General features: G+C 48.9%; 1 protein-coding gene and 1 pseudogene across 3 annotated transcripts in view; one reads left to right on the forward strand and one right to left on the reverse strand.

Moving 5' to 3' along the window:
- The window catches only part of LOC112230876 (disabled homolog 2-interacting protein), a 321,602-nt gene that overhangs the window by 93,413 nt on the left and 210,689 nt on the right, over positions 1 to 17,500 (reverse strand). The window lies entirely within an intron of this gene.
- The window catches only part of LOC121841677, a 40,577-nt pseudogene continuing 35,331 nt past the window's right edge, over positions 12,255 to 17,500 (forward strand).

Genomic DNA, 17,500 nt, shown 5'->3' on the forward strand with positions numbered 1-17,500 from the left:
TGTTTGATACGTCAAAAGCCCCTTTTTTTCGATGAGTTATTTGTTCTGCTGCCGCTGCTGTCTTGATTTCCTTGCGGGTTTTTCTTCTTCTCCTCCTCTCTGTTCTTGTTCTGTCTGCCTGTGGCCCTGGCGGCTCCAGACTCCACAGAGACGCAGCGTGTGGACATGCTGCTGGAGAGCCAGTGCTCTTAACTTCATTTGGTTCTCATTGGCTGGTGAAATGTCTAAAGTCACCAGAACTGACATCCGGTAGCTCCTGCCTGTGTGTGCATAGCCACAGGATGTAGTTTTGGTGTGGGGGTGCTGCGATTGTTTAACATATTTCTATATATATATATTTTATATATATCTTCTCCTTTTTGCATTTGTACTGGGTGTGATGCAGAATTTTTGTCAACGCTGAAGACGTCTAGTCTATATCGGTCTGCTAACACAGGACTAGTAAAGGCCAAGTGCACTAGTTTTGTCCCCCAAAAAATGTACCGAATGTATTTGAGTGTTTACCCGCATTTGTAACTTGAGTCTGATAGTTATCTGTGCTAAACAGTTCATCAGACAATACTTTCTTGATATGTTTTCCAGTTTCTTGAAATACTTTGCAAATGCAACCTATTTCTATGTGAAAACTGAAATGATCAACTCATTCCTTTTTCCTTTTCGTAGACTCTCTAATCCAGAGTAACTGACATTAGTGAGTGCATACATTTACATCCTTTTTCATACTGAATCCTGAAAAAATAAACATTTTTTTCCGGGGGATGCTGCAGCACCTCAGCACCCCTACATCCCGTGGCTATCTGTACATATATATGTATATGAGCTGGATTGCCTGTCTGCAATGTAGTTTCTTTCGTTTGTGCTCGTTAGCATGTCTAGCAGCCTCCATGGAAATTCGCAAGTACTTGTGCTAATTCCGTTAGCATTCTGGTAATGTACGCCCGATGGGATCTACATGGATATATTGAAGGAAAGACAGAACAGGGGGAGGGGAGGGTTGTCTACATGGATATATTGATGGAAAGACAGAACAGAGAGAGGGGAGGGGGTTGTCTACATGGATATATTGAAGGAAAGACAGAACAGGGGGAGGGGGTTGTCTACATGGATATATTGAAGGAAAGACAGAACAGGGGAGGGGGGGTTGTCTACATGGATATATTGATGGAAAGACAGAACAGAGGGAGGGGGGTTGTCTACATGGATATATTGAAGGAAAGACAGAACAGAGAGGGGGAGGGGGTTGTCTACATGGATATATTGAAGGAAAGACAGAACAGAGGGAGGGGGGGTTGTCTACATGGATATATTGATGGAAAGACAGAACAGAGAGGGGGAGGGGGTTGTCTACATGGATATATTGAAGGAAAGACAGAACAGAGGGAGGGGGTTGTCTACATGGATATATTGAAGGAAAGACAGAACAGGGGGAGGGGGGTTGTCTACATGGATATATTGAAGGAAAGACAGAACAGAGGGAGGGGGGGGTTGTCTACATGGATATATTGAAGGAAAGACAGAACAGAGGGAGGGGGAGGGGGGTTGTCTACATGGATATATTGAAGGAAAGACAGAACAGAGAGGGGAGGGGGTTGTCTACATGGATATATTGAAGGAAAGACAGAACAGAGGGAGGGGGTTGTCTACATGGATATATTGAAGGAAAGACAGAACAGAGAGGGGAGGGGGTTGTCTACATGGATATATTGAAGGAAAGACAGAACAGAGAGGGGGAGGGGGTTGTCTACATGGATATATTGAAGGAAAGACAGAACAGAGAGGGGAGGGGGTTGTCTACATGGATATATTGAAGGAAAGACAGAACAGAGGGAGGGGGTTGTCTACATGGATATATTGAAGGAAAGACAGAACAGGGGGAGGGGTTGTCTACATGGATATATTGAAGGAAAGACAGAACAGAGGGAGGGGGGGGCTTGTCTACATGGATATATTGAAGGAAAGACAGAACAGAGAGAGAGGGAGGGGGTTGTCTACATGGATATATTGATGGAAAGACAGAACAGGGAGAGGGGGAGGGGGTTGTCTACATGGATATATTGAAGGAAAGACAGAACAGAGGGAGGGGGGGGTTGTCTACATGGATATATTGAAGGAAAGACAGAACAGAGAGAGGGGAGGGGGGGTTGTCTACATGGATATATTGATGGAAAGACAGAACAGAGGGAGGGGGGGGTTGTCTACATGGATATATTGAAGGAAAGACAGAACAGAGAGGGGGGAGGGGGTTGTCTACATGGATATATTGATGGAAAGACAGAACAGAGAGAGAGGGAGGGGGGGTTGTCTACATGGATATATTGAAGGAAAGACAGAACAGAGGGAGGGGGGTTGTCTACATGGATATATTGAAGGAAAGACAGAACAGAGAGAGGGGGAGGGGGGTTGTCTACATGGATATATTGAAGGAAAGACAGAACAGAGGGAGGGGAGGGGGGGTTGTCTACATGGATATATTGAAGGAAAGACAGAACAGAGAGAGGGGGGGGGGTTGTCTACATGGATATATTGATGGAAAGACAGAACAGAGAGAGGGGAGGGGGTTGTCTACATGGATATATTGATGGAAAGACAGAACAGGGAGAGGGGGAGGGGGGGGTTGTCTACATGGATATATTGAAGGAAAGACAGAACAGAGGGAGGGGGAGGGGGTTGTCTACATGGATATATTGAAGGAAAGACAGAACAGAGAGGGGAGGGGGTTGTCTACATGGATATATTGATGGAAAGACAGAACAGAGGGAGGGGGTTGTCTACATGGATATATTGAAGGAAAGACAGAACAGAGGGAGGGGGGATGGGGGTTGTCTACATGGATATATTGAAGGAAAGACAGAACAGAGAGAGGGGGTTGTCTACATGGATATATTGAAGGAAAGACAGAACAGAGAGAGGGGGGAGGGTTGTCTACATGGATATATTGATGGAAAGACATTGTGAGCCGGAAGAGATGAAAAAAAAAGATGGGAGTGAGAGAGCCGGGAGAAAGATGGGAGTGAGAGAGCCGGAGAAAGATGGGAGTGAGAGAGCCGGGAGAAAGATGGGAGTGAGAGAGAGGGAGAATGATGGGAGTGAGAGAGAGGGAGAATGATGGGAGTGAGAGAGGGAGAATGATGGGAGTGAGAGATAGGAGAATGATGGGAGTGAGAGAGAGGGAGAATGATGGGAGTGAGAGAGAGGAAGAAAGATGGGAGAGAGAGAGCCGGGAGAAAGATGGGAGTGAGAGAGCCGGGAGAAAGATGGGAGTGAGAGAGAGGGAGAATGATGGGAGTGAGAGAGCCGGGAGAAAGATGGGAGTGAGAGAGAGGGAGAAAGATGGGAGTGAGAGAGAGGGAGAAAGATGGGAGTGAGAGAGCCGGGAGAAAGATGGGAGTGAGAGAGCCGGGAGAAAGATGGGAGTGAGAGAGAGGGAGAAAGATGGGAGTGAGAGAGCCGGGAGAAAGATGGGAGTGAGAGAGCCGGGAGAAAGATGGGAGTGAGAGAGAGGGAGAAAGATGGGAGTGAGAGAGCGGGAGAAAGATGGGAGTGAGAGAGCCGGGAGAAAGATGGGAGTGAGAGAGCCGGGAGAAAGATGGGAGGGAGAAAGATGGGAGTGAGAGAGAGGGAGAAAGATGGGAGTGAGAGAGAGGGAGAAAGATGGGAGTGAGAGAGCCGGGAGAAAGATGGGAGTGAGAGAGAGGGAGAATGATGGGAGTGAGAGAGAGGAAGAAAGATGGGAGAGAGAGGGAGAAAGATGGGAGGGAGAGAGAGGGAGAAAGATGGGAGTGAGAGAGCCGGAGAATGATGGGAGTGAGAGAGAGGAAGAAAGATGGGAGAGAGAGGAAGAAAGATGGGAGTGAGAGAGCCGGGAGAAAGATGGGAGTGAGAGAGCCGGGAGAAAGATGGGAGTGAGAGAGCCGGGAGAAAGATGGGAGTGAGAGAGCCGGAGAAAGATGGGAGTGAGAGAGCCGGGAGAAAGATGGGAGTGAGAGAGAGGAGAAAGATGGGAGTGAGAGAGCCGGGAGAAAGATGGGAGTGAGAGAGCCGGGAGAAAGATGGGAGTGAGAGAGCCGGGAGAAAGATGGGAGTGAGAGAGAGGGAGAAAGATGGGAGTGAGAGAGCGGGAGAAAGATGGGAGTGAGAGAGCCGGGAGAAAGATGGGAGTGAGAGAGCGGGAGAAAGATGGGAGTGAGAGAGCCGGAGAAAGATGGGAGTGAGAGAGCCGGGAGAAAGATGGGAGTGAGAGAGCCGGGAGAAAGATGGGAGTGAGAGAGCCGGGAGAAAGATGGGAGTGAGAGAGCCGGGAGAAAGATGGGAGTGAGAGAGCCGGAGAAAGATGGGAGTGAGAGAGCCGGGAGAAAGATGGGAGTGAGAGAGCCGGGAGAAAGATGGGAGTGAGAGAGCCGGGAGAAAGATGGGAGTGAGAGAGCCGGGAGAAAGATGGGAGTGAGAGAGAGGGAGAATGATGGGAGTGAGAGAGAGGGAGAATGATGGGAGTGAGAGAGGGAGAATGATGGGAGTGAGAGATAGGGAGAATGATGGGAGTGAGAGAGAGGGAGAATGATGGGAGTGAGAGAGAGGAAGAAAGATGGGAGAGAGAGAGCCGGGAGAAAGATGGGAGTGAGAGAGCCGGGAGAAAGATGGGAGTGAGAGAGAGGGAGAATGATGGGAGTGAGAGAGCCGGGAGAAAGATGGGAGTGAGAGAGAGGGAGAAAGATGGGAGTGAGAGAGCTGGGAGAAAGATGGGAGTGAGAGAGAGGGAGAAAGATGGGAGTGAGAGAGCCGGGAGAAAGATGGGAGTGAGAGAGCCGGGAGAAAGATGGGAGTGAGAGAGAGGGAGAAAGATGGGAGTGAGAGAGCGGGAGAAAGATGGGAGTGAGAGAGCCGGGAGAAAGATGGGAGTGAGAGAGCCGGGAGAAAGATGGGAGGGAGAAAGATGGGAGTGAGAGAGAGGGAGAAAGATGGGAGTGAGAGAGAGGGAGAAAGATGGGAGTGAGAGAGAGGGAGAAAGATGGGAGTGAGAGAGAGGGAGAAAGATGGGAGTGAGAGAGAGGGAGAATGATGGGAGTGAGAGAGAGGAAGAAAGATGGGAGAGAGAGGGAGAAAGATGGGAGGGAGAGAGAGGGGAGAAAGATGGGAGAGAGAGGGAGAAAGATGGGAGTGAGAGAGCCGGGAGAAAGATGGGAGTGAGAGAGCCGGAGAATGATGGGAGTGAGAGAGAGGAAGAAAGATGGGAGAGAGAGGAAGAAAGATGGGAGTGAGAGAGCCGGGAGAAAGATGGGAGTGAGAGAGAGGGAGAAAGATGGGAGTGAGAGAGAGGGAGAAAGATGGGAGTGAGAGAGAGGGAGAAAGATGGGAGTGAGAGAGCCGGGAGAAAGATGGGAGTGAGAGAGAGGGAGAAAGATGGGAGTGAGAGAGAGGGAGAAAGATGGGAGTGAGAGAGAGGGAGAAAGATGGGAGTGAGAGAGAGGAGAAAGATGGGAGTGAGAGAGAGGGAGAAAGATGGGAGTGAGAGAGAGGAGAAAGATGGGAGTGAGAGAGCCGGGAGAAAGATGGGAGTGAGAGAGCCGGGAGAAAGATGGGGAGTGAGAGAGAGGAGAAAGATGGGAGTGAGAGAGCCGGGAGAAAGATGGGAGTGAGAGAGCCGGGAGAAAGATGGGAGTGAGAGAGAGGAGAAAGATGGGAGTGAGAGAGCGGGAGAAAGATGGGAGTGAGAGAGCCGGGAGAAAGATGGGAGTGAGAGAGAGGAGAAAGATGGGAGTGAGAGAGCCGGGAGAAAGATGGGAGTGAGAGAGCCGGGAGAAAGATGGGAGTGAGAGAGCCGGGAGAAAGATGGGAGTGAGAGAGGGGAGAAAGATGGGAGTGAGAGAGCCGGGAGAAAGATGGGAGTGAGAGAGCCGGGAGAAAGATGGGGAGTGAGAGAGCCGGGAGAAAGATGGGAGTGAGAGAGCCGGGAGAAAGATGGGAGTGAGAGAGCCGGGAGAAAGATGGGAGTGAGAGAGCCGGGAGAAAGATGGGAGTGAGAGAGAGGGAGAATGATGGGAGTGAGAGAGAGGGAGAATGATGGGAGTGAGAGAGGGAGAATGATGGGAGTGAGAGATAGGGAGAATGATGGGAGTGAGAGAGGAAGAAAGATGGGAGAGAGAGAGCCGGGAGAAAGATGGGAGTGAGAGAGCCGGGAGAAAGATGGGAGTGAGAGAGAGGAGAATGATGGGAGTGAGAGAGCCGGGAGAAAGATGGGAGTGAGAGAGAGGGAGAAAGATGGGAGTGAGAGAGAGGGAGAAAGATGGGAGTGAGAGAGCCGGGAGAAAGATGGGAGTGAGAGAGCCGGGAGAAAGATGGGAGTGAGAGAGCTGGGAGAAAGATGGGAGTGAGAGAGAGGGAGAAAGATGGGAGTGAGAGAGCCGGGAGAAAGATGGGAGTGAGAGAGCCGGGAGAAAGATGGGAGTGAGAGAGCGGGAGAAAGATGGGAGTGAGAGAGCCGGGAGAAAGATGGGAGTGAGAGAGCCGGGAGAAAGATGGGAGGGAGAAAGATGGGAGTGAGAGAGGGAGAAAGATGGGAGTGAGAGAGCCGGGAGAAAGATGGGAGTGAGAGAGGGAGAATGATGGGAGTGAGAGAGAGGAAGAAAGATGGGAGAGAGGGGAGAAAGATGGGAGGGAGAGAGAGGGAGAAAGATGGGAGTGAGAGAGCCGGGAGAAAGATGGGAGTGAGAGAGCCGGGAGAAAGATGGGAGTGAGAGAGCCGGAGAATGATGGGAGTGAGAGAGAGGAAGAAAGATGGGAGAGAGAGGAAGAAAGATGGGAGTGAGAGAGCCGGGAGAAAGATGGGAGTGAGAGAGAGGGAGAAAGATGGGAGTGAGAGAGAGGGAGAAAGATGGGAGTGAGAGAGAGGGAGAAAGATGGGAGTGAGAGAGAGGAGAAAGATGGGACTGAGAGAGCCAGGAGAAAGATGGGAGTGAGAGAGAGGGAGAAAGATGGGAGTGAGAGAGAGGGAGAAAGATGGGAGTGAGAGAGAGGGGAGAAAGATGGGAGTGAGAGAGAGGGAGAAAGATGGGAGTGAGAGAGCGGGAGAAAGATGGGAGTGAGAGAGCGGGAGAAAGATGGGAGAGAGAGGGAGAATGATGGGAGTGAGAGAGCCGGGAGAAAGATGGGAGTGAGAGAGCCGGGAGAAAGATGGGAGTGAGAGAGCCGGGAGAAAGACAAATGGAACGTCCTACATCAAAGGACTGGAGCGAGAGAGTGGAGATGGATGGAGGAGAGGTGTGTTTTGCGTGTTGAGCCGTGAGTTAGAGAGACTTAGTCAGCACCTTATATTTAGACCCCTCAGCTGATTCCAGTAATGACACTAAGCACAGAGAAGCATCTCATCCTAGGTGTGTGTGTGTGTGCGCTCTCAGACCATTTTGTTGAATTAGCTAGCGAGCGCTGACGTGTCCTGTGATTGTTAATCCCTGGCTCCAGTGACATATAAAATCTCTCTCTTCCACCCTTATTCCAAATAACACCCGTCGTGCCCGTCCGGGTGTGCGAGCGCGCGCTCATTGCACGCACACACACACACACACACACACCCTCGCTGCAAACAAGGATCCTCTCTGCACACGTTAATCCCGACGTAGGTGTGCGCGAGCATGTGTGTGTGCGCAGAGGTCGCAGTAAGGCGAAATTCTTGTTCTCTGGTGTGTGTGTGTCTTGTCTGTCTGCATGCCACTCTGACAGGAACAGAGGAGGACGGGGAGAGGGAGGGGCTTGGCCTGGAGAGGAAATACTGTGTAGGGTCTGGAGAAGAGATAAAGGAGAGGGGGAAGAGGAGAGAATAAAGTGGTTTTGTTTTTCCTCCCTGCATTCTCCCTGTGTGTGTCTGTCTGTCTGTGTCTGTGTGTCTGTGCGTGTCTGTCTGTGTGTGCGTGTCTGTCTGTGTGTGTCTGTCTGTGTGTATGTGTGTCTGTCTGTGTGTGTGTGTGTGTGTGTGTGTGTGTGTGTGTGTGTGTATGTGTGTGTGTGTGTGTGTGTCTGTATGTGTCTCTGTCTGTGTGTGTGTGTCTGTATGTGTCTCGGTCTGTGTGTGTGTGTCTGTATGTGTCTCTGTCTGTCTGTGTGTGTGTGTGTGCGTGTCTGTGTGTGCGTGTCTGTCTGTGCGTGTCTCTGTCTGTGCGTGTCTGTGTGTGTCTGTATGTGTGTCTGTCTGTGTGTGTGTGTGTCTGTATGTGTCTCTGTCTGTGTGTCTCTGTCTGTGTGTGCGTGTGTCTGTATGTGTCTCTGTCTGTGTGTCTCTGTCTGTGTGTGTGTGTGTCTGTATGTGTCTCTGTCTGTGTGTCTCTGTCTGTGTCTGTGTGTGCGTGTCTGTCTGTGCGTGTCTGTCTGTCGGTGTGTGTCTGTGCGTGTCGGTCTGTGTGTGTCGGTCTGTGTCTGGGGAGGGGTTTTAGCTCTGCGTCAAGCAGTATGTAGTGCTGGGGAGGGGTTTTAGGTCTGCGTCAAGCAGTATGTAGAGCTGGGGAGGGGGTTTAGCTCTGCGTCAAGCAGTATGTAGGGCTGGGGGTTTAGCTCTGCGTCAAGCAGTATGTAGAGCTGGGGAGGGATTTTAGCTCTGCGTCAAGCAGTATGTAGAGCTGGAGAGGGGTTTTAGCTCTGCGTCAAGCAGTATGTAGAGCTGGGGAGGGGTTTAGCTCTGCGTCAAGCAGTATGTAGAGCTGCGGAGGGGTTTAGCTCTGCGTCAAGCAGTATGTAGAGCTGGGGAGGGGGTTTAGCTCTGCGTCAAGCAGTATGTAGAGCTGGGGAGGGGTTTAGCTCTGCGTCAAGCAGTATGTAGAGCTGGAGAGGGGGTTTAGCTCTGCGTCAAGCAGTATGTAGAGCTGGAGAGGGGGTTTAGCTCTGCGTCAAGCAGTATGTAGAGCTGGAGAGGGGGTTTAGCTCTGCGTCAAGCAGTATGTAGGGCTGGGGAGGGGGTTTAGCTCTGCGTCAAGGCCTTATGCACTTTGTACTACAGAGGGTAAGTATGGCGATTCGCTCATCATCACGATGTTCATCAGTCCAGTCACCTCCCCGGCTGGACCATCTCACAGTCTTGTGCTGCCGTAGCTCGGCGTTTGCCACAGAACCTCCTTTCTTTTTCTTTTTTTTAACTGGGTGTGTTTGTCTGATTTATAACGTGTGCAGCTAGCGACTCGAACGGCGTCTCCTCAGACGGCGCCTTTTTTAAGTGACTCAGTGGGACAAATGACAAAAGAGATGAGATGCGATTCCCTCCGTTCTGAGGTAGTAAACAGTGCATCATTCTCCCCCCCCCCCTCTCTTTCTCTCTGGGAGGTCATGAAGAGACGCTGCTCATGACAGCTCAGTTAAAAGACATGCCTCTGAACTGCTACGTTTTTTGGGGGGGGCTGGGTGTGTCTGTGCGTGGCTCACACACATAGTCTATGAGCAGAGGTCTTGTTTTACATCGATTTAGCCAGAAAATCCCTAGATTTGCGAGCGACTGTTTATCTGGAACCTGTGCCTTGCGCCATTCTCTTTAAATTTCCCCCACATGGGCCCCCCTCCTTGGCATTTTCGTTCCAGCCAATGAGCTTCAGCCCCTCCTCCATTTGAGTGACAGCTTGCCAGAAGCACACATGGCAGAGGGAGTGCAAGGATATGGCGCACATACAGTGCCTTGCGAAAGTATTCGGCCCCCTTGAACTTTGCGACCTTTTGCCACATTTCAGGCTTCAAACATAAAGATATAAAACTGTATTTTTTTGTGAAGAATCAACAAGTGGGACACAATCATGAAGTGGAACGACATTTATTGGATATTTCAAACTTTTTTAACAAATCAAAAACTGAAAAATTGGGCCTGTTTTTCTTCAGCAGGGACAGGGAAGATGGTTAAAATGGATGGGAAGATGGATGGAGCCAAATACAGGACCATTCTGGAAGAAAACCTGATGGAGTCTGCAAAAGACCTGAGACTGGGACGGAGATTTGTATTCCAACAAGACAATGATCCAAAACATAAAGCAAAATCTACAATGGAATGGTTCAAAAATAAACATATCCAGGTGTTAGAATGGCCAAGTCAAAGTCCAGACCTGAATCCAATCGAGAATCTGTGGAACAAACTGAAAACTGCTGTTCACAAATGCTCTCCATTCAACCTCACTGAGCTCGAGCTGTTTTGCAAGGAGGAATGGGAAAAAATTCAGTCTCTCGATGTGCAAAACTGATAGAGACATACCCCAAGCGACTTACAGCTGTAATCGCAGCAAAAGGTGGCACTACAAAGTATTAACTTAAGGGGGCTGAATAATTTTGCACGCCCAATTTTTCAGTTTTGATTTGTTAAAAAGTTTGAAATATCCAATAAATGTCGTTCCACTTCATGATTGTGTCCCACTTGTTGTTGATTCTTCACAAAAAAATACAGTTTTATATCTTTATGTTTGAAGCCTGAAATGTGGCAAAAGGTCGCAAAGTTCAAGGGGGCCGAATACTTTCGCAAGGCACTGTATATGATGTAATACGCCCATTTTCGGGGACCACTTTTGCCTGGTGAACGCCCTTTCAGAACTACTGCCAAAAAAAGTATGCCAAAGTACCCGAGAATCTCTTTGACCGCAGCACACTCGTTCATCTAGTTTGGTGTGTCTGTGCGTGCGTAAGTGTTAGCCTGAGTGTGTTTTGTGTGTGTATGTGTGTGTGAGAGTACTCTGTGTGTACAATGTTACTGTGAGATGACTCCGTTCTTTAAACAACCTCGTCTTCCTGTGACAGGGAGGCCAGAGTTGACTGTTGTGGTGTTTTGTGTACAGTGACAGTTGCTCGTAGAGAGGAGAAGTGTGACTGTTGTGGTGTTTTGTGTACAGTGACAGTCGCTCGTAGAGAGGAGAAGTGTGACTGTTGTGGTGTTTTGTGTACAGTGACAGTCGCTCGTAGAGAGGAGAAGTGTGACTGTTGTGGTGTTTTGTGTACAGTGACAGTCGCTCGTAGAGAGGAGAAGTGTGACTGTTGTGGTGTTTTGTGTACAGTGACAGTCGCTCGTAGAGAGGAGAAGTGTGACTGTTGTGGTGTTTTGTGTACAGTGACAGTCGCTCGTAGAGAGGAGAAGTGTGACTGTTGTGGTGTTTCGTGTACAGTGACAGTCGCTCGTAGAGAGGAGAAGTGTGACTGTTGTGGTGTTTTGTGTACAGTGACAGTCGCTCGTAGAGAGGAGAAGTGTGACTGTTGTGGTGTTTTGTGTACAGTGACAGTCGCTCGTAGAGAGGAGAAGTGTGACTTGTGGTGTTTTGTGTACAGTGACAGTCGCTCGTAGAGAGGAGAAGTGTGACTGTTGTGGTGTTTTGTGTACAGTGACAGTCGCTCGTAGAGAGGAGAAGTGTGACTGCTGGTGAAGACTGTTCTAACGTCCTCTTCTCTTTTTTTCCCCTCTCTCCTCTACCCATCCTCCTCCACCTGTCCCCCCTCCTCGCCCCCAACTTCTGGTAGCCAAGGTTTCTACCCGGGCAGGGTTGTCGCATGTGCTTCCTGGTGGGCGGCGAGGCCTAGTCAAATCAATTTATGGGATGTCGTCTGACAAAATGGACTGGATCTGTATTGCTCTGCTCCCGGTGGTTTTAGGGCCGCTCGTATTTTGACCTTTTCTATAAACCCACACTACGAGTTCTACCACTACAGAGAAGAGCGATCAGGCGGGGGAAGGATTTGGAGCGAAGGGGAAGACGACGCCCAGTAGCATACGTGTTTTTGTCTCTGCAAGGTTGTTCCCCATGTCATCTCGTTAGCCCGTCTATTTTAGCGGCAGTAATGCTAATTGGCTAATGTCCCGGGAAGGCAACGGGCGGGTTACCACGGCGATGCCCGGGCTAGTTTCTGAGCGCTGTTTCCGACGGGTTCCAGTAGATGGTGTGTGTGGCGAGCATTTATTTTTATTTTTTATGAACTTTTTTTTTAGTGATAATATACAGGCTGTAGAGGTTCGAGCTGACGGCGCTCACTCCCTGTCATTGTGGTCCGTCTGAGTCACATTGCAGACTGTGTGTGTGTCTGATAGTGGATTGGCTCAATGAGATGAGAATCTTGTTCTCTTAAGGCCAATCCACTACAGGCCTCAGTCTCGAAGGAAAGGGCTGTGTGTGGAAGTCAACCCCAGCAGCTTTGTTGGCAGTGGCGTGGACTTCTCCTGCAGTTAGTTCAAAACACACACACACACACACGTGTACACAAATAGAATTGTATAATTGGTATCGTAATGTCAAAGAAACAACTATGTGTGTGTATTCTCGCTGACGGTGTGTGTTTCTCTGTTTTCAGGTTTTCTGCTGTTCAAAGATTTCTGTTTGACTGAAATCGACGAGGCCGTGCCACAGCTCAAGTTCTACGAAGAGGTAGGAACATGTACACTACATGACCAAAAGTATGTGGACACCTGCCCATCAAACATCTCATTCCAAACTCAAGGACATTAATATGGTGTTGGTCCCCCCTTTGCTGCTATAACATCCTCCACTCTTCTGGGAAGGCTTTCCACTAGATGTTGGAAACTTGTTGTGGGGACTTGCTTCCATTCAGCCACACGAGCATTAGTGAGGTCGAGCGATTAGGCCTGACTCGCAGTCGGCGTTCCAATTTGTCCCAAAGGTGTTTGATGGGGTTAAGGTCAGGGCTCTGTGCAGGCCAGTCAAGTTCTTACACACCGATCTCAACAATCCATTTATGTATGGACCTCACCTTGTGCACGGGAGCACTGTCATGCTGAAACAGGAAAGGGCCTTCCCCAAACTGTTGCCACAAAGGAGGAAGCACAGAATCATCTAGAATGTCATTGTATGCTGTAGCGTTAAGGTTTCCCTTCACTGGAACTAAGGGGCCTAGACCTAACCATGAAAAACATCCCCATACCATTATTCCATCTCCACCAAACTTTACAGTTGAACCTATACACTGGGTCAGGTAGGCTTGTGTGCGGCTGCTCGGCCATGGAAACCCATTTCATGAAGCTTCCGAAGAACAGTTCTTGTTGACGCTGCTTCCAGAGGCAGTCTGTAACTCGGTAGTGAGTGTTGCAACTGAGGACATATGATTTTTGCACCCTACAGCACTCGGCGGTCCCATTCTGTGAGCTTGTGTGGCCTACCACTTTGAGGCTGAGCCGTTGTTGCTCCTAGGGGTTTCCACTTCACAATAACAGCACTTACAGTTGACCGGGGCAGCCCTAGCAGGGCAGGAATTTGACGAACTGACTTGTTGGACAGGTGGCATCCTGTGACTCAGCCATGATTGAAAGTCACTGAGCTCTCCAATACAGGCCATTCTACTGCCAATGTTTGTCTATGGCGATTGCACGGCGGTGTGCCTGATTTTACACGCCTGTCAACAACGGGTGTGGCTGAAAGAGTCAGGATCAATCGTTTGAAGGGGTGTCCACATACTTTTGTAGATAACTTGTATATCTTTCAATCTGTCTGCCTCAACTGTCTGTCTATTTACCCCTCGCTTTCTCTCTCTCTCTCTCACTCACTCACTCACTCACTCACATTGGTCAGAGATCAGGAGTCTAGTGTGTTGTCCGTTGGATTTGCGGGCATGTGAGAAGTTTGAGATTAGGCTAATTCCATGGTGTGTTTCAGAGGAAGTGTGTGTGTGTGTTAACCCCTGTGTGTGTCAGATTAAGGACTACGAGAAGTTGGACTCTGAAGAGGAGAGGTTGTGCCGTAGCAGACAGATCTACGACGGCTACATCATGAAGGAACTCCTCTCCTGCTCACATGTAAGGACACGACGTCAACACGGGACACACGCCCAACACAGCGTAACCGAGTCGCCTTCAAACCGTCACACCCACGTCAGCCTGAAATGTGTTTATGTTCCTCTCAGGGAGGAAGTTTACATGATTAGACACAATGGAACACCCCAACCGTACTAAAACCGTTGGCATGCCAAACTGCACTGGGAATGACTCATTTATTGTTGCTGTATTTGTTTCACCCCCCCTATATTCTTCTGGATTCCCCCTTTCCCTCTGTTTCTGTCTCTCTCAGGCCTTCTCTAAGAAAGCAGTGGATCACGTTCAGACTCACCTGGCCAAGAAACAGGTGCCTCCCTCTCTCTTCCAGGTGAGTAACACGCGCTCACGCGCTGACTCCCGTTTGTGTGTCTGCGCAGCCCCACACCCGGGGGGGGGGGACGTGAACTCTGTTGCTCTTCACTGCAATATTCGCCGTTTCGGTTACCCAAAAAATCCAGGCGAATCGTGTGGATGCGAAGCAGCAGCAGCAACAACAACAACAAACAACAGGTTATGATGGGAGGGTCTGTTTCTCATGTGGAAATCATTGGCTGAGCCCAGAATGCATCCCTACTCTCCCTCCAAAAAGAATCCGAAACGGACTTCAGAGCGTGAAGTTGGTCGTATTTACCTGAAAGTCTACTAAAGTGCCTATTTACATAGTTCTGTTCACATGCCAGGTCATTTTGTCACGGTTTACGTTTGAAGCGGCTGCCTGCCAAGAGACGTTGGAGATTCTCCGCCGTTGCCGCGGCAATCTCCCGCTCTTAAAGGGACAGCGGAAACATTTTGCGTCTCGCCTAAGCGACTCCTATTTGGGCGTGCGTTGTGTATGATTTGAGCGTTGGCCACTCCAAAAACCATTTATTCAATTCGCATTGTAGCCGTATTTCTTACCGTCGAAACGCTCCTCCTCCACGTACTTTTCGTGGTGCTCGTGTACTCCGTTGTTTCAGTTAAATGAGTTCCCGTATTCTAATACCGGTTAACACCGAAAGTGCACCTGGCAATGTATTGGGGATGCGAGACGTGATTTGTCTTAACTTTTCCTCAGGCACCTCCTATAGAACCGCGTGTCAGATGCAAAGCTTTAAACCCCCCCAGCACACTATTTGCAAGTGTGTTTTAGGGACTTTTTACTCTCTGAAAATAAATAAATGTTCTTGCCCTTCACATGGATGTTTCTTGTGTTTCCGTGCGAAAAGGACTTTTTACCAGTTTGGGCGTCACACTCACACTCTCCCTCTCTCTCACTAACTCACTCCTGTTTGTGTTCAGCCGTACATCGTGGAGATCTGTGACAGCCTGCGAGGGATGATCTTCCAGAAGTTCATAGAGAGGTGAGACTGGGGTGAGGGGGGGCCGGAGGAGAAGAGAAAGGGAAGATGTTGGATAATGGCCAGAATAATCTGTACTTTTTCATCCTCTCCAGATTTAGAAGGAAAGTGCTTTTAGTATCCATTCATCCATTTGTGTCGAAACAGAAAGGCGTCTCTCCACACTACCACAGGCTGGGGGCTCGAAGCTAACCTCTGTCTGTCTGTCTCTCTGTCTGTCTCTGTCTCTCTCTCTCTCTTTCTCTCTCTTTCTCTCTTTCTCTCTCTTTCTCTCTCTTTCTCTCTCTCTCTCTCTCTCTCTCTCTCTCTCTGTCTCTCTCTTTCTCTCTCTCTCTCTGTCTCGCTCTGTCTGGCTGTCTCTCTCTCTCTCTCTCTTTTCTCTTTCTCTCTCTCTCTGGCTGTCTCTCTTCATCTCTCCTCTTTTTTCTGTCTCTCGCCAGTGACAAGTTCACTCGTTTCTGCCAGTGGAAGAATGTGGAGCTGAACATCCATGTGAGTAACGTTGGTGTGTGTGTGTGTGTGTGTTACTCCTGTAAGAGTCCTGATGAAAAACCTTTCCATGAACCTTCATCATAAGCTATTGTCTCTCTCTCTTCATCCCTCCTCTCTATTTCTCACTCTCTCTTTTCATCCCCCTCTCTCTATTTCTCACTCTCTCTCTTCATCCCCCCTCTCTATTTCTCACTCTCTCTTTTCACCCCCTCTCTATTTTTCTCTCTTTTCATCCCCCTCTCTATTTATCTCTCTCTTTTCATCCCCCATTCTCTATTTCTCACTCTCTCTTTTCATCCCCCTCTCTATTTCTCACACTCTCTCTTTTCATCCCCCTCTCTATTTCTCTCTTTTCATCCCCCTCTCTATTTCTCTCTCTCTTTTCATCCCCCTCTCTATTTCTCTCTCTTTTCATCCCCCTCTCTATTTCTCTCTTTTCATCCCCCTCTCTATTTCTCTCTTTTCATCCCCCTCTCTATTTCTCACTCTTTCTTTTCACCCCCTCTCTATTTCTCTTTCTTTTCATCCCCTCTCTATTTCTCACTCTTTCTTTTCACCCCCTCTCTATTTCACTCTTTCTTTTCACCCCCCTCTCTATTTCACTCTTTCTTTTCACCCCCCTCTCTATTTCACTCTTTCTTTTCACCCCCCTCTCTATTTCACTCTTTCTTTTCACCCCCTCTCTATTTCACTCTTTCTTTTCACCCCCTCTCTATTTCACTCTTTCTTTTCACCCCCTCTCTATTTCACTCTTTCTTTTCACCCCTCTCTATTTCACTCTTTCTTTTCACCCCCTCTGTTTCACTCTTTCTTTTCACCCCCTCTCTGTTTCACTCTTTCTTTTCACCCCCTCTCTATTTCACTCTTTCTTTTCACCCCCTCTCTATTTCACTCTTTCTTTTCACCCCCTCTCTATTTCACTCTTTCTTTTCACCCCCTCTCTATTTCACTCTTTCTTTTCACCCCCCTCTCTATTTCACTCTTTCTTTTCACCCCCTCTCTATTTCACTCTTTCTTTTCACCCCCTCTCTATTTCACTCTTTCTTTTCACCCCCCTCTCTATTTCACTCTTTCTTTTCACCCCCTCTCTATTTCACTCTTTCTTTTCACCCCCCTCTCTATTTCACTCTTTCTTTTCACCCCCTCTCTATTTCACTCTTTCTTTTCACCCCCTCTCTATTTCACTCTTTCTTTTCACCCCCTCTCTATTTCACTCTTTCTTTTCACCCCCTCTCTATTTCACTCTTTCTTTTCACCCCCTCTCTATTTCACTCTTTCTTTTCACCCCCTCCCTATTTCACTCTTTCTTTTCACCCCCCTCTCTATTTCACTCTTTTCACCCCCTCTCTATGTCACTCTTTCTTTTCACCCCCCTCTCTATTTCACTCTTTCTTTTCACCCCCTCTCTATTTCTCTCTTTTCACCCCCTCTCTATTTCTCTCTTTCTTTTCACCCCCTCTCTATTTCACTCTTTCTTTTCACCCCCTCTCTATTTCACTCTTTCTTTTCACCCCCTCTCTATTTCTTTCTTTTCACCCCCTCTCTATTTCTCTCTTTTCACCCCCTCTCTATTTCTCCCTCTTTTCACCTCCCCCTCTCTATTTCTCTCTCTCTCTTTTCATCCCCCTCTCTATTCTCATCCCCTCTCTCTATTTCTCACTCTCTCTCCAGTTGTCGATGAATGACTTCAGTGTCCACCGCATCATCGGTCGGGGGGTTTCGGGAGGTGTACGGCTGCAGGAAGGCTGACACCGGCAAGATGTGAGTAACGCAGGAACGTGAACGAGTACGGGGGGGAAGAGGGGTGGCAAAGTGGAGGAAACAAACATACACGGGACGATAAATGAGGAGGCGGGGGGTGTACAAGAGAAGACAAAAGATTCAACAGGAATGATGGTCCCTCAGCAGGACAGAA

Source organism: Oncorhynchus tshawytscha, linkage group LG33 (assembly GCF_018296145.1).
Source record: "Oncorhynchus tshawytscha isolate Ot180627B linkage group LG33, Otsh_v2.0, whole genome shotgun sequence".
Lineage (NCBI taxonomy): Eukaryota > Metazoa > Chordata > Actinopteri > Salmoniformes > Salmonidae > Oncorhynchus > Oncorhynchus tshawytscha.